Consider the following 17,606-nt stretch of genomic DNA (forward strand, 5'->3'; position numbering starts at 1 on the left):
GGAGCAGCGAAGGCTATTCACAGTCAGTTCTAGTGTGGCTACCGCAGAGTTGTACTGAGTCAGTCAGCGAGTCCTGGACCTATCGTCGAGTTAGCCAGCAACCAGTCAGTTGTATTGTGGCATTTGGAGTGTACTATTTGTGATACTGCAGATAGCAGTAATCGTCAGATTGTAATTTGGGTGATTGTGAGAGCGGATGTGAAATAAAATTCGCTATACAAAATACGGCGAGAATTTATTTGTCGCGATATATTCGCCCGACACGCGACAATATAAAATAACAATATGGTGTTCATTGAAAACATGTGAAATTCGGCACAGAGACAGATCATAAACATGCAAACAGAGCATGCGCGAACTCTTGTAACTCAACAATAAATCATGGCGACTATGCGAAACTTTCAGGTTATATCCGATATATTTAATGTACATACTGTGCCTGTACTTCAGTAAAAGCTCTGACAAAGGTAAAAGGATGATGGTAAAAAATCTGCAGAACTTTTAAGCTATCCAGTCGGAAAAGAGGCATAATGAGATCTGCTCTGAACTACTTGTTTATATCGCTAAACCAAACTATTGTATTGTAACGAATTTGATCAATGCGTTGCCAGGCAACGCCTCTGTAAAGGCGGTCCAACACGCAACAATAGAGAAAGCTGTGTTTTCTGTATATCCGACCGACGCGCCAATAGACTGGCTGGATAGCGATCACGTGATATATGTTTACTGTAGGTCCGTGTCCGTTCCGTGGCTATGTAAGTAAGCATAACAGAATTTGTTCACGGCAGTTACGAGCCAGTCGTAAGCTGGAGGAGTGAGTCCAGAAGAATTTTTAGTTTCCAGGTACCAGAGTGGCTGACGACGAAATAACAAGAAAACTTACTTTCTTTCTCGAGCTCTTTTTTCCTTACCTCTTCCTGAGTCTGCAACTTTTTACGTAATTTTCTTTCTTATCTTTCTTTTTCATTTTTACATTCTCTCTTCAATCGTTTTCACTCCTCCTTCCCTTTGATTTTGGCCTGTGTTTCTCTTTTCTTGTTTTCTTGTTACATTTCTCCTTTACATCTTTCTTTCTCAATTTCACTGGTTTCTTTTACGTTTCATTCTGCCGCTCCATCCACAACACAATCGTACAACTAATATAAAACTTTTCGTCATTAATGACAAATTTTAAACGTCCTTGTATTATGAATAGAGAACTAAAATGTTTTCCCTTAAGTATTTTTCTCTTGCAAATTCCGGTTTAAAAAATTATCTTTATCACCTAAAAGAAAATGCCTTATTGGCATTATTCATATTGTGACATGACGTCTGAAGTCCGGAATTGTGGAGCTAGAGAAGACGTCAATTGCTAGATAACGGTTCGGTAAACGCGTTCCCGAGGAAATGAACAATAGAACAACGAAGTTATGCAAGACGTTTCTAAGCAACGAATCTGTAAACACGCGCCTACAACGATAGGCGTTTTCTGTTCGGCGCTTGCGAAGTACTTATAAGGTAAAGCATTGCGACAATCCAGTTACTAGTGGTCAGAGCATTTGAGCTCTGCAAGGGAGGCTGAGAAGAGATGGTCATCCAGTTCAGTTCAGGGAACAGCTGGCATGCAGTTCTGAACGAGGCTCGGCAAAGGAAGGACCTGAGCGCAAGAAGCTAAAGAATCGCCACTGTTAGAGACTGTTGTCAGGGAACGGCTGGTGAAACAGCAAGCTGGAGAAGGCTCAGCGAATGCGCTGTGGTTATTTGTGATTTGTGGTGATTATTTGTGGCGCTATAATTGCTTGTGGTTCCTAGAAATGTGCATTCCCTCCCCCCTTGGCACTACGGCCCCAGTGGGCCTAGGCCTACCTCCATGAACTTCACCGTTCACTTCAGTTTTTCTAGATCTTACACATTCGGTAGGACTCCTTGGGCGGGTGATCAGCTCGTCTCAAGGCCTCTACCTGTACACAAACACAGAAAAACGCACACAAACTTCCATGCCCTGAGTGGGATTCGAACCCACGATCCTGGCATCCGAGCGAGCGAAGACTGCATGCCTTAGACCACTCGGCTACCGTGACCGGCTAGAAGTGTTCATTAGTGGTCAATAAACCCATTCACCAATCCAAAAACCGTCTGTAGTCACACCTCTGCACGTGACAGTATAATGAGATGCAGCCCTACTGCCTGTGTGTCACTGACATTCTGTACTTTCTTTGGCTTATCGCTTATCACAGTAATCACCATGGCTACTTGGTAACGAGTGTTGATATAGCAATAAGTGAAACAAAAATTCATCATGAGTAGGTATTATTGTTATGTGATTTGCTTTGAGGAAAATTCTGCCTGTTTAGCTTAGTTTTCCTTGAATCCAGCTTCAGTTCATTGGCAGTTCATGCTCTGCAAGATTATACAGTACATTTCATTCTTATGCTCACTTAGGAACAAGGCATATTTAAGGAAATATTTTTAAACAACTACCATTTTCTATAGCTAAAAAATCCATAAGCTCTATAAGACAACAGCTAAAACTTGCTATTCTGAACTTAGGTTTATTAGGGATCTAGAGCTGATGGAAGACCAGAAGGTGGCGGTACTGAACTTCTGTCTGTATTGCAGTCTCCATCTTCCCCGAAAACAGTACCGTTAGACAGCACAATTGCTTATCAGGAGTCTTCAAGTTTGTATTATTCATATTTAGCGAAGCTGTCATTTCAAAATATCCTTAATAGGCCGTGATGTATTGAAGTGGATGAACAGAAGGGATAACTGTGGAAAACATAGTTACAGACAGGAATTGTCAGATTTTCTCAACGACCTTTATATTAACGTTGAATAATATATTTGTAATTGATTCGAATGCATTAATTATGGGAATCTGAAAGACCTCAGCTTTCCTATGCAGTGAATGAACCACCGAGATGAACGGTGCATAGTACACAGAACACTCCTCTTATCTGTTGGCCTTCTGAAGGAAAGTTCATGGTGGCTATTCATTTATACTGTAGGGTGCATTATCTAGGCTAATTAAACTTGGAATAATTGCTCATTTGAATTATGTTCAGCATAAAATAATAAAATAAAATATATGTCTGGGCTCCTATGTTTGTTTTTTAGCGTGAAAATTCATGTTCAACTTGATATTTTCAACTTTTCTTACAAATATTAGTGCAAATAGTCAATTAAAATTAATACTGATGGAAATGTTTCGCTCACTCATAGAGCTGAGCCCTTCTTGAGAAGCTACCAATTGTGCAGCTACTCAAGAAATTCACAGCATTTTATGGAACCCGAAGGTTCATTACCTTGAAGAAAGCAGTCTTCTGGGATTTGGCGCCGTATACATATTATGTTAACAGACGTTTCGGAGGAACGTATTGCCTCCATCTTTAGGGTAGAAGAAAAAAGAACAAACTCTTCTCTTCTCTTCTGATTTCCCATGTAGCCCCTCTCCCCCACTTCTATTCCTGCTCTTATACAGTACGACTCAACATTAGTCTGTGAGCACTTTCTCGCGCCGGTTCCTCGCTTGCGGAGTTTCTTCCTTTTTCTTCTACCTTGAAGATGGAGGCGATAATTTCCTCCGAAACGTCGGTTAATACAATATCTACACTGCGCCACATCCCAGAATACTGCTTTCTTTATAGTCACCGCCGTGAAAACCTCAAATCTTACGTTCATTACCTTGTTCACAAGAGCCCTCCATTGGTCCCCATCCCATCCTATCTCTGTATCATCAATTTTTAATATTGTCCATATACCTACGTCTTGGTCTTCCTAGTGGTCTCTTTCCTTCTGGCTTTCTCACCAATATCCTATATGCAGTCCTCTTCTCCCCCATTCGTGCTGAATGCCCTGCCCACCTCATCCTCCTTGACTTGACCATTCTAATTATACTTGGAGAAGAGTACAACTCCTCCTCACCGTACAAAATACACTTGTTACGAAAGACCAAAAGAAGCCTCGGATGGAAATATTTAAACATATCTAAACTTTAAAATGACGTGTGGACTTTATAGTCACTGAAAACTTCTAGGACATCAGTCGTTTCGATATGGAATAAAGATCCACAATTGGGAGACTGCCCCTGTCTCCATCATCATCAGCGGCAAAATCAACATTATTATTATTATCGTACATTTCAGGATAGTATCCTGAAATATCCCTCTTACTAAATTCTTACGCTGCTTTTGATTGGAAATTGGATTTATTAACAACTCACGGGTTGCAACTACAATTAATTATAACACTTCAAATTATTACTGAAACAATAACACATAAAGTCTTCAACATTTAAATTCTGATCTTCGTTTGTAGTCTCCGGAACTCTATTCTTGGATCCTTCTCTGGATTATGTTATCTTCACTCCTCCTATAACTTTTCTCAAACCTTGCTGAAGTCACAAGTGCAATACACTAGTCTCTCAATTGCCTTAAACTGCATTCTACCGGGAATTCACTGCTGTGCGCCCTTGTATTCCCATTCTCTTGACTGGACTGTCAAAGTCACATTGCGACTGACGGTCAGTCATTCAGTAAGTCTTGGTGTCGAGCCATCTGGGGCTCATGACCAGATATTTATTACTGATTGACAGTTAGGTCTTGTTTTTGTGGGGCACACTCACTGACACGTATGTCTGTAACAGTCGTTATATAACATCCGCACTGACCACGCAGAAAACACAGCCTCTATTGATGAAACGTTTTCACCGAATCATTGCAAAGCAACGGTAACAGCACGGACCCCATAGAAAGCCAGTCACGTGATAGCTACCTCGCTAGACCATTGGCGCGCTGACTGATGTCTAGCAACGAGCTATAGACATTCGTCCTATTATTGAGTGCGCTTACGCGAGATGTTCATCCCGCCGTTGCCTACCTATAAACGTTAAAACAACATGGTTTGAGAACAGCTCTACCGAGGGCCTCAGCAGAGTAGATACGCTTTCGTATCCTGTTCACCTGCAGATAGAAGTAGGTCCAGTTCACTGAACACAGAGGTCCTAATACTTGAACAATGTAAACAGTCTGAAATATTTAAGCAATTTTGTATATGGTAGGTTTGAGATGATTGACACTGAGTGTGAACAGTGCGGACTTCTGGGTTGTAACGCTGTGTAGTTCAGAGAGATCCGAGGACTCTGAGGAACGTATCGTTTCCATCTTCAGGGTTGAAGTTTAAGCCAGTCAAGATATCAACAGAAGCAGACGAAATGTCCCTCCGAAACGTTACGTGTGTCCTAATTATATGGCCTTACAATCCAGACGACCCCATCATTAAGCCCCAGAAATAGATTTTGTTCCACAGGATTGGTGAAAATATTTCTTGAGCTTCCTGTAGAGGATGTATGAAGTGCGAGGTTGTTTTGGTGTCTCAGTTAATTATGATGAATCAGTTCTGCTACATTCCTATTGTATGTCCTACTGTATGTATACAAACAGGTTCGCGCGTGGCATGCGCCGACCCTCGTTGGTTCTACATGATACCGTCTGTGCTGGGTTTCAAAAAACAAATTTCCTTACTCTGTAACTCGCCAACTGGCGAGACAGAGATGAAGCCCCAAAGTTAAAGCCCGAGGTTGTGACAATGTGTTGCCTTGACAAGACTGCAGAACGTGTCAGATCTTGTTCTTAGGCTAGTTTCATTTCTTCCAAATAAGTAAACGAGGTTTACGCGATGTCCATGCTCTGTGTCTGTGTATCCCCCTATTAACTTACAAATGGCCGAAACAATTTTTATGAAACTTGGTATTTATATCGACCGTCTGTGGTCTAGTGACCAGAGTTACTGGCTACAGATCCAGAGGTCCCGGGTTCGATTCCGGGCGTTACCAGATTTTCTGAAAATTATATATATTTCAGGAGCTACTTGATTAGGAAAGTAGTGGCTCCGGGCTATAAAACCGAGATTTATTACTGTGGGATCCGTTGCGCTGACCACGTGACACACTCTAGCCGCAAAAGCTGGCATTAACTCCGCCGACAAGCGGCGTTCTCTCGGTCGGCATATTTCGCTTGCGAACAACAGGCCACGGAATTCCTTTTTGTTTTTGGTATTTATATCATGGCACCTGAGCCCATCTTAACGACGTACTTCATAAATCTCTCTCAAGAGTCTGTGAGTCTGATCCCCTATCGTTGCTAGGCACGGCTAGGTAAGACGTTACAGCGACAACGAATATACTCCAACAATAGATGACCTGTTTGATGCGTGGTTTTCTATCAGGTCCGTATCGTATCAAGAAAAGTAGGCGTTTAGCTCTTCCCAAAACACTCTTGTTTTTGTTGTTACTTCAGTCTAATTCAGCCCACAAGATTACGGTCTTTTGGGGTGCAATCCTGTTTTGTGTGGTAAGTAGCACACTGTTGCCGGGCTACGTGAATCACCGTAGTTCTGCTGTCATGCATAAAGGTCGGGCTACACTACAGTTACCGGTATCATTCTGTCCTCTAACGGAGATTTATTCAACTTATAACTATGCGTACGTTGATTAGAATATTCCTAGATGTTTACGTACACATTTGTCTTCTTTTACAATGTTTTGTTTTATTTTAAAAAAGTATCGTAATTATTGCTTTCCTACTTTTCGTCTAATCCAGTTTCATGATGGCACTGCGGAGTAGGGAAAGTTTGCTAGACGATGAAATTATGCAACAGTTACATGCAGATCGGTTTTCAGATGCCCCAAGTGATCATGAAAGTGATGCAAGTAGTAATGATGATGGTGATGATGATGATGATGACGAAGGCGGTTTTGTACCCTCAACGTCACAGGAAGGCAAAAGAGGGGAAAGGTTCAAGATAAACTGTGATTCATTCAACATTCACGATGACGAAGATGTTGATGATGACTGGACTGAAAATGATAATTTAAGAAATTTGCTCAAGAACAGTTTCAGATAAAACTGCTCTCGCATTTATTCTCCATGGTCCTACCAGTTTTTCTGAAGTAGTGAACCGCTTTCTTGGGAATGATTTTTCTAGAAATTCTTGTAGAGCAATAACATTTATGCCATGCCCAAAATGCAGACAAATGCAAAAACTCCTGAAAGTCTATAGCACGAAAAGATGTTAGCATTACAGATATGAAGGAGTTTCTTACAATAATCATTTTGACTGGCCATGTCAAGGAGAACAAATCTAGAAATTATTGGAGCAACAATAATTAATTGAAACTCAAATTTTTGTTAAGCTAATGGACAGAAACAGATTCTAGAAAATTGGGAATTTTTGGCATTAAAGTGACAATTCCACACTGGATAATGAGGCAAATTAACTATACAAAACCACGCCAGATTTAGATAATCTATTTGAAAATTTCAGGAAACACTGAAAACCGTCAGAAGAGCTATCGCTTGACAAGGCGAGAGGGAGAGTGCCTCAGGTTCAGGATGTATAATCCTAATAAACTTGTAAAGTACGCAATACTGGCCCGTGCGGTGTGAGGCCGCAACAGGCTATACGAGACATGAAAGGAAAAAACGACGGAGGCGCTGTCAAGCATCTCAAAAGATGAATTTAGACAATGTTTTGAAAAATGGAATAAAAGACTAGACAAGTGTATTGGTGTAAGTGGAGAGTACTTTGAAGGGGATTGAGGTTTGTGCTTAAAATTTGAATAAATTAGTTTAAAAGAATAAGTTAGGTTTCTCTTCGGTACCCCCTCGTATTGGCAATATGGAAATATATACTGCAGAAGTCGAGAAGCTGGAAAAGTCACGTTTGCTTTCGTGGAACCTTACCTCGGCCTATGGCAACATATTTACCAGGATAACTACTGTAATAGGGTAGAAATTGCAGAAAAGCTACTCATAAGGAAGTCAAGACTTTGTGGAACAATCAGGGCCAGTAGCGGGATTCCAGAATCAGAGACTGGCTCCTCTAAACAACTAAAGAGAGACGATCCTGTCTGTCGTCAGGAAGGGGATCTTCTTAACATCTGGAAGGATAAGAGGGAGGTTCGCATTATTACTAAAATATACATATAATGGCACCGTTGTAGAGTCGCCAACAAATTTGGAGAAAGGATAAAGCAAGCCAACCCATTGGCCGCGCCATAGCTCAAGCGGTTAGTCGCTGACTTCCCACCGCGACGGCCCGGCTTCGATCCCGGGTCTAGTCAAGTGGGATTTGTGGTGGTCAAAGTGGTGCTAGGACGGGTTTTCTCCGAGTACTTCGGTTTCCTCTGCCAATCTTCACTCCACCAAATTTTCCATCATCATAATCACCCAGGGCAGGCTACAATAGGCCACTCAGTGGCCGCCGTGCCGAGTGGACCCAGTTGGACTTCAGCCCCCACTAAGCGAATTAAATAAAAAGTCAACCCATTTAATTCAGTACAAGTTCTTAAATAATTTTCCTGAGGAGTAAAGCGTGGCCGGCGCGTAAGGCTGACAAACTTGCGGCCATCTTTGAGCCGATTGTCTACAGAAAATGTGGGAGCCTCGACGTCTCATAACCCTATGGGTCTTCACGGCCTGTTGCAGGGATAGCTTAACTTTACTCTTTTACTTTACTAGTTCATGAAGGGTGCTGAGAGAGAAGACCAGTATTTATCACATTATACCATCCTAAAGAATCATAAAAGGCAGCAAAAGACCGTGCTTTGGCTAATCAGTTGTGTATTATCCAGTTCCTTTGTAGTGTACAAGTTGCAGAACCCAGGATCAAGACACAGATCATTTCTACTTGAGATGACAGATTACTGGGTAGGAATGACCTTAGAAGAGATACATAAGGAAGATGACATAGAAGCCGTTGGTGAAGATGATCCTAGGCCTCCAACCCCACATGCACCAAGAAGAGATCCTGCTGGGAGACCGTCAGCAGACATGAATGAGAACCAACTTCAAGCCAGTGTTGGAGGTGGAAAAAAGAGATATCGACAGAAACCGTGGAGAATTTGTGCGGCTCCCGAAGAAAGACTTAAAGACATCAGAAATATCTGCAACACATACAAAGCCCCCCCCCCTCATAAAAGAGATTGCTTCACGAAGTACCACACCAGGATGAAATACTAACATCCATGCTGAGCTCTCATTTCAAATTTCATTATATCTGGTCTAGATTAATAATTGTAGCTGTTTATGTGAACGTATGCATTTCCAGCAATACTGGTAAAATAAACAGGTCCAAAACATGGATTTGAAAAATGTGTATCCTGTCATCAGTGTGTTAGGTACCAGTTTACCACCAAGTCAGATCTCAAAAGAACGTAATATTACTCATAATATTCATCGCTGTGAGATCCTATAATCTTATATGAGTTACAGTTCTACACCGCATGATGCGCGTATCAGTCATTATGTGTTTTCTGCACACAACTGATCCCACAAAATATTGGTGCATTATACGAAATACACATCTCATTATCATCTATACCTTTTACAGTATTTTATATACAAGGCTTCCTCGGCTATCTTGACTCTGTCCCCAGTACAAAACTGGTAGTAGCTGTTAACCAGATCGACCGCTAGGCGGCAGTGAGAGAGGTACCTGTGCTTCAGTCGGTATCACAGCCTCAACTTTTGCCAAAAACAAATTTTCCTTCTGAATAGCGCATATGTTCAGTGAAATCGTGACTGAATGCATTTAAGTGTGGATTGTTGGACGGTCATCTATGGAGACGGTAGGAGAAGTAAAGAGTAAATCTATTCCTGTAACAGGCCGTGACGGCCCATAGGGTTGTGAGACGTTGAGGGTCTGATATTATCTAGACAATCGGCTCAAAGATGGCGGTAAGTTTGTCAGCCAAACGCGCCGGCCGCGCTTTACTCCCCACGAAAATTATTTAATTATTCTTTTCATTTATCATTTATTTCGAAAGTTCCGCCCGTTTGTTGCATTTGAGTGTGAATAATGAATAATGTGCGCTTGCGTATTAATACAAAGGAAGATGGAGAATTTTACCTGGGAAGGACATTAAGTGCATAGTGGAATTAAGTCTCCTGTCGGAGCCTCATGTTATGTTTCTGATCACTATAACACACATAAGACATGCCGTCTACACAGCTACTGTGTTGTATTGATAATTGTAATTAATTATATACAATACTTTATTCTTGCAACATATCTCGATCTTTCGGTCATCACGAGGCTAAATCGTCAAATTTTAATAAACTCCGAATATGGATCCTTTTTTGGCGCAACGCGTCCATATATAAAAGTTATTGCTTACGTTGTTACGGTGTGAGAATTACAATATTAACATTATCAGAATACTAAAAGTATACGAGTACAAGGAATTTTTATTTAAAATATTAGTAGATAATACTGTATCGAAGAAGATTAATATGTTAAAAGATATTTTATATTAAGAACATAGAACTTCGGGATTACGAATAAAGAATTGAATGTTACACAATTAATATAAATAAAACATTAAAAATATTAGAACAATATTAAAATTATGGAATATAAGGTTAAGATCCCTCATATGTCGTCGAAGTCCGATGTTGTGAGATAGGTCATGTCAATCAACGTTAAGCCTCTCGCAATGTGGGAGTTATTTCGCCAGGAGTTGTGCTGTAATAAATCTTATGTCTGTTACGTCGTGCTAATATTTCGTATATGCAATATATCGTCGTATATAAGTCGTAATATATTGTTTACTATCACAAATATGTATGTGCGTTCCTTCTGTAATGGACGTTGCCTGCGTCGTGGCTTGGTTCAACGTGGACGGATAACCTTACTTAATCACATATAATCACATTTATTTTTAGCGTAACTGCTACTATTGCTGCATATTGGCCCGTGTTTACAAGTCTTTTCTGTGTCTGTATATATGATAAATTATTGGTTAAACTTCTGTGTGACTTGTAATTTAGCTAAAGCTGTTATCGTTAGACTTGCCTTGGTTCGTTGTTAAAATTTATTGAACATGTTTCTTAAGTTTCGACTTTACTGATGTTATCAGGCCGCGCCATAGCTCAAGCGGTTAGTCGCTGGCTTCCCACTGCGGCGGCCCGGGTTCGTTCCAGGGTCTGGTCAAGTGGGATTTGTGGTGGACAAAGTGACGTTGGGGCGGGTTTTCTCCGAGTACTTCGGTTTCCCCTACAAATCTTCATTCCACCAAATTCTCCATCATCATAATCACCCGGGGCAGGCTACAGTAGGCCAATCAGTGGCCGCCGTGCCGAGTGGACCCAGTTGGACTAGTCGTGATACAATTGTCAGTGTTGAACATTGCGCCAATTTTCGCGCTATGTTTTTATATTAAACAGTTTTTGCGTTTTCCACTTGTGTGTATTTTTCGATGCGTGTTTGTCCGTTGTTTTTTCTACTGCTGTCCGTGTAGATGCTTGTATAATCCTTGCGCTATCTCTTGTATGTGTTCTAATCAGTCGCTGTACTTAAGTTGTGGTGTGTGTAATGCCTTTGTTTCTACAGCTCATGTAGCAAATTCTGGTTGGAGGAATCTGCTACTGATTAGAAACCCTAGATGAGACATTGTATGAATCATATAAGAATCTGTACTATGAAGGGTATGTATCAGCAAGTCATGGTGTATTTTAAGAATGAAGGACACAGTTATTGTTGTGTTACATTATTCAGTTCTTGTTCAAAATTCCAGACGGCGTCTCACCTAATGCGTAGAATCAGTCATAGCTACTACACGTACATTGAGATGGACCAAATATGGAAGTCTAATATTTCTGAATTTCGGTTATCCTGATAGGTGCCGTTCTTGTTTCCGTTAGTCCTTGAAGACAAATTCCTAAATAACAACTTAAACTACGGCCCCTTTCATCAAAATTATTCCAAATCCAGAAATAATAATCGCCATTTTCTTCGTTTGACACTACACGAAACTTCGCTACGCCCTCTGTGGGATTCGAAGAGGGTATTTTTCAAATTACTCGTAAACATAGATGCGTAAGAATAATACAACTCATTCTGTGAAAATCTCCCAAAACAATTGGTGGAACATCACGTGGAAATAAATTAAATATATGTGTCTGATTATGCTTACATTTTTGGAAAGTTTCGATGTAACGTTGGGCGCGGAGCCATCCCTAGGGCGACGGAACCCAAGACAAATAAGAGTATGTGGGAACATAATATTTTATAAACAGACAAATGGCAACGAATTATAGATTCAATATTCATGGTGCCTTCCTGCATAAATGTAATTTTATTCATACGAAGTATGAAATTACTATTATGTTAATATAGTCTTAAAAGCAGCTTACCCAACTTGACCATGTTAAGTATACGAAATCAACCTTCCTCAGTGTCTTTCTCGCAAAATTTTCCGGAGAATCCTTGAACGTTGTAATGATTTCTTCTCTGTTTTTTTTTCCTGCTGCATGCCTACAGCAACATAACTCCCTGTCGATTCACAGTTTCCCAGTCGCACTGACAGTAGAAATCCAAAGGGTCCACAGCATCTCCTAATAATTTTCAGAGTTTGCACTTAACTGCCTTCCGTTGTCACAAACCCAGTGCCTTGAACTGCAATGGATCAAGCTCTTAGTCACTGTCAGTACTGAGCCTTTCACAAACAACTCCATGCATTAATTTAGGCGCTAAATAAAATAAATTAACAAACAAAATCGAAAAGAATGTATTCCATCAACAAATAATCTGTAGGTTAGTTAGTTAGTTAGTTATTGGAGAGGGTGGGTTTCCCATGCACTTAGACCTGTCTTGGTCCATTGTGCTTCCCTCTATGATTTCTACCAGTCTCTATATCCTACCGGTACTGGTGCTTACCATCAGTCCCGCCCAGCCGGCGAGACCGGCTCTACTAGCTGAGTGGTATCTATAATGCTTCCCCCATCTACCAGAGGTATTAGAGACTACTGTTGGGCGGGAAACGTCCGTAATTTTGCTCAGTGGCCTCCTTTGGAGACATGATGTTCTTTTACGTGCCGTAAAGCAACGACACGAGACCTACGGCTTAAAGTCCCTCCCGGAGGACTTGTTCCCTGAATTTTTCCGCCCTTAAAAATTCGACGACCTCCGCCGGGTATTTGAACCCGCGTACTACGAGTCATGAGGTGGGAACGTTACCTCTAGACTACGGAGGCCGCTTTAATCTGTAGGTAATTAAAACGTAAATTATAATTAAACTTGGAGTAATCTGTGATCTAGTGTTCAGAGTTCCTGGCTACAGATCCAGAGGTCCCGGGTTCCATTCCCGGCTCTACCAGATTTTCTGAGAAGTAGTGGGTTTGGAACGGTGTCCACTCAGTTTCGTGAGAATAATTTAGGAGCTACTGGAATAGAAAAGTAGCGGTTCCTGTCTAGAAAGCCGAAATTAACGGCTGTGGGGATTCGTTGTGCTTATCACGCGAAACCCTCTATCCGCTAAAGTTGACACTAACTTCACAGACAGGCGGCGGTCGCTCGATCGGTATAGTTCGTTTGCGGACTAAAGCCACGGAGTTTGTTTTGTTTGTTTTTGTAATTGTATAGGGTGTTTTATAATGTAGAACGAGTCCATTGATAAGAGATTGGTAGCATTCATCTGTTTATTCCTTTTTCTTTGTCTTCGTTTTTCTACTACTCGCAGCAGTCGCATTTCGGTTGCTTTATCGGCAACAATGTTAAGCCTTTCTAACTGGTACACAGTGCCGAGCATGCCTTGTCAACTTACTTACTTACTCATCGAGCTGAGCCCTTCTTGAGGAGAAGCCAATTGTGCAGCTACTCAAGAATTTCCCAGCATTTTATGGAACCCGAAAGTTCATTACCGTGTTCACAAGAGTCCTCCACTGGTCCCTATCCTGAGCCAGATCAATCCAATCAATACCATCCCATCCTATCTCTCTCAGATCCATTTTAATATTGTCCACCCACCTGCGCCTTGGTCTTCCCAGTGGTCTCTTTCCTTCCGGCTTTCCCACCACTATCCTATACGCATTCCTCGTCTCCCTTATTCGTGTTACATGCCCCGCCCACCTCATCCTCCTTGACTCGATCATTCTAATTATACTTGGAGAAGAGTACAATTTATGAAGCTCCTCAGTATGCAGTTTTCTCCACGCTTGATGTAATTAAAATTAATAAGAATAATGAACATCGACGGAAACACAGACAGTTGGCGTAGNTTGATGTAATTAAAATTTATAAGAAACACAGACAGTTGGCGTAGTAGACATTTCAATTACGTTAGGAATTTGAACTCGAACTCCTAACTCACATTTCTGCTACCCTCTGAACTATGACAATGCTCAAAAAGAACTGCATATTTTTTAACGCCGATGCGCCTGGGCCCCAAAGCGCGGGGTCCTGGACTCGCCTTACACCGAGAATGACAGCGACAATTTTTTGGTTCAGTTCCGATTTTCAGGAATATCGCTTATTTAATAATAATTATTACTCTTCTTATAGTTAATATTATTATACCATTATAAGAAGCAGAGTGGTAGTGTGAAGAGACGGAGAAGTACAACTTCTCTTAACTTCACAGTTGACACCACTTGATCAAACAGTCAATAGAATTATAGACTTCACGGTGACGTCAGAAAGCCGCATTCAGCGTATCTTTATCCCTTCCTCTTAGGTTTCACAAATTCATTAATGTCTGTAATGCAAATATAAAGCGTTCCTATGTTGAATTAAGCACCACTGCATATAGATGTAGGAGTGAGAATGTAGGTATAGCTCCACACATCCTTGTCGTGGGAACAGATTGAGGTGCGCGGTCAGATTCACACCGCATCTGTTTTGCGTTTAGGGGAAGGGACCTCAGGGTCCCTTGGCTGTGATTCCCAGGGCTGGTCTGGATGCTGTGGTGAAGAAACTCCTGTGCCGGTAATGAAACACCGATACCTCATTCGTCTGACCCATAACTTAACCATTACAAAAAAGAAAACTCCGTGGCCTGTAGTCCGCACGCGAACTATACCAACCGAGCGACCGCCGCTTGTCGGCGAAGTTAGTTATAACTTTTGCGGATATAGAGTGTTACGTGGTCAAGGCAACGAATCCTCACTGCCATTAATTTCGGGTTTCTAGACCGTAGCCGCTATTTCCTTAAAGTAGCTCCTCAATTATCCTCACGAGGCTCAGTGGACCCATTTCCCGACCCACTGCTTCTCAGAAAATTTGGTAGCGCCGGGAATCGAACCCGGGACCTCTGGATCTGTAACCAGGAACTCTGACCACTAGACCACAGAGGCGGTCATTACACTTTTCAAAACTGTGTACGATACAGTAAAACCTCAGGTGATCCTAAGATGATACATGCAGGTACTTGGCTATGATACTAACCTGAGAAACGCGCAGTAGTTCGAAATGCAGCGTCTGTCACTGTTGTGGTCAGGATGTTTACTGCACGTGTCCCGGTATTCTTCTTGATGAACTCACCACCTTTTCAATTGCCTTCGAAGTGAACTCACATTTAAAAACTAATTTTAGATACCGTCACTAAAGTCTCTTCTCAGACGATGATGCTGTAAGCAAACCGCCTCAATGTATTTACATTTGACTAGAATGCAAATTGCCTCTTTCAAAACTATTATAAAAGTTTTGTCACCTTATATCTCTCATATTTTATTAATTTATGTACTTGTCACTTTGTAGTTGTTATATTTTAATCGAATATAATCTCAATTTCTTTCATTTAATCTGAAATTATTTATAAGAATATATATTATAAAACGTAAATAATAATTCATAAACTTTGCACTTGAGTCCATAGAGAACATGTAGGAATGTTCTTAATTATGTGAGCTTAATGTGTTATCGGTAAGGTAAAATTGGCACATTATATTCGTTTCAACTTTTAAAAACTCAACAAATCCAATATAATTCATCGTACTTTCAAAACTGAAAACACCTAACCAAACTTACACGATTTACTATGGTGATCCCAACATAAAACATCCGCTATGCCCAAAACGAACCCTCTCGAGTCATGAAAAACACGCTACATACGAATATTTCACTGTCGTCTTCACCACTTAGCAACACATCAGCTGATCCGTGTGTTAGTTCACTGCAATTCTTAGACACGTTCACTTTTTTACGTTTTAGTATTGTTTTGAAGTGGCCGTATATAAAACGTGACGTATTTCACCAGGCACGGAGGCCCACTCCAACCCAACCGCGTGCCGGAAAGTGCGACACACCACTGAGGCAATACTTGGCATGAAGAGTTTCTGCACTGTCACTGAAGGCTACTGCAGCCTGAGAATATCTCGTAACTTTGGATACGTTATCCATTATCTCTCTACCGTCTCTCAGTTGTTCTCCCACAAATCTCTACTTCTCCTCTCCACCACACTTTCTACCGTAATCATTACTGCTACACAACTCTTTCACAATACAGACCTTTTTTTTTCGTTGTAACTGCATATGCCAAGTTCTTTTTAGTTAAGTTTTCGTTCTCATGTAATTAACACTTCAATTGTAGAGTACCTTTTTGCGTAAGATTTCGTGATTTAACAGTCAGCAAAGTTGCTTTTTACGAGCTTGAGAACTAGGATTTTATTTAAAACGATTTTACTCCTCAAAACAGCATCTGTAACGGGTTTGGGACCCACTCAGCTTCCTATCAAATGGATACCAGAGGGTCGTCCTCCCAAGGAGAAAGGGGGTGGGGAGGGGGGGAGCGTGACTCGAACGTGAAGATGTTCTCGTATCTCGATCTAGTGAAGTTAAGGTACGTGTAGATTTTCCCGCAACCTCCCCAGTGCCTCCTCATGGTGCAATCCTGAAGCCCACGGACACCTTGACCTTCAGCGATGTACCATTCAGAAACAGAGTTCCTCTGTTAGCTCACGCGGACCACTTCTTTCCATATCAAGTATCTCATGTTGTTTGCATGGGAAATTACATTTTTCGTGGAAAGAGGAAGATCTCGTTGGGAGACGCAATATAAAATCAGATGTGAAATGATGCAGAATGGGGGGCTAGACGCTTCTGACTTGGATTCGGAAGTACTCGGTTCGAACTTCAACCGGGACACTGAAAATCCTCACAGACTTTTCGTAGGTTTATTCTGGTTTCCCTGTTCTACTGGGACAGTACTTGAAATTAGGCCACGACCGCTTCCTTCAACATATTTTCCATTCATTTCTCTCTTAACATCCTACGATTCGGCGCCATGTTGTCTCAGCTACAGACAGCGCCGTTAAATAAACAAGTAAATGAATACATAAACACAGGACATGAGGTGGGGCGGGATGCGGCGGGATGCCATCCCGGTTCTTTTCTAAATGGCTTAAAAGCATCCCGTTACTTCTTTGGCAGTAAATGCCTATGAATTAAATGTCTATGAATTAAAATGTGGAAAACCATCCCGGTTCTATTTTCATTCCACCTCAAGCACTGTATAAACATGTTACAAAATGAAAGGCCCAGATGTAACGGAGAGCTCAGAATTATTTTTAAAATTTAAAGTTGTACAATTGTGTATTGTACATCTTCTTTAGGACTTTCTGGAATGGAAGCTATACGAAATCAAAGTTAATAAATTGATAAACATATTTCATATGTAAGTTTCTTGCTTCTTAATATATTGTAGGGCTACAGGCCCAACTTTGCTGTACATGCTCAAGCCGTAACCCTTCTGACTTATACTCGTGAGATGTCTGGTTCGAATTTCGTCTGGGATACCGAATATCTTAAATGAGGTATTTAGCCTATTTTCTCAGTCCTTCCAAGCAAATTAC

The 17,606-nt window shown here is 41.1% G+C and overlaps 2 protein-coding genes across 4 annotated transcripts in view; one reads left to right on the top strand and one right to left on the bottom strand.

Annotated features, from left to right (window-relative positions):
• The window catches only part of LOC111871352, a 46,820-nt gene extending 30,736 nt beyond the window's left edge, over nt 1-16,084 (bottom strand). The window contains exons 1-2 of one of the 2 annotated variants that reach the window (XM_023864414.2): nt 15,784-16,084; nt 15,202-15,383 (exon numbers count right to left, since the gene is read on the bottom strand). The gene's annotated coding sequence lies outside the window, so the exon portion shown is untranslated. Of the gene's footprint in view, nt 1-15,201 lie in introns of both variants that reach the window. The other variant, XM_023864407.2, reaches the window with a different exon arrangement.
• The window catches only part of LOC111871363, a 130,961-nt gene that overhangs the window by 33,646 nt on the left and 79,709 nt on the right, over nt 1-17,606 (top strand). The window lies entirely within an intron of this gene.

The sequence above is a fragment of the Cryptotermes secundus genome, unplaced genomic scaffold (assembly GCF_002891405.2).
Source record: "Cryptotermes secundus unplaced genomic scaffold, Csec_1.0 scaffold152, whole genome shotgun sequence".
NCBI lineage: Eukaryota > Metazoa > Arthropoda > Insecta > Blattodea > Kalotermitidae > Cryptotermes > Cryptotermes secundus.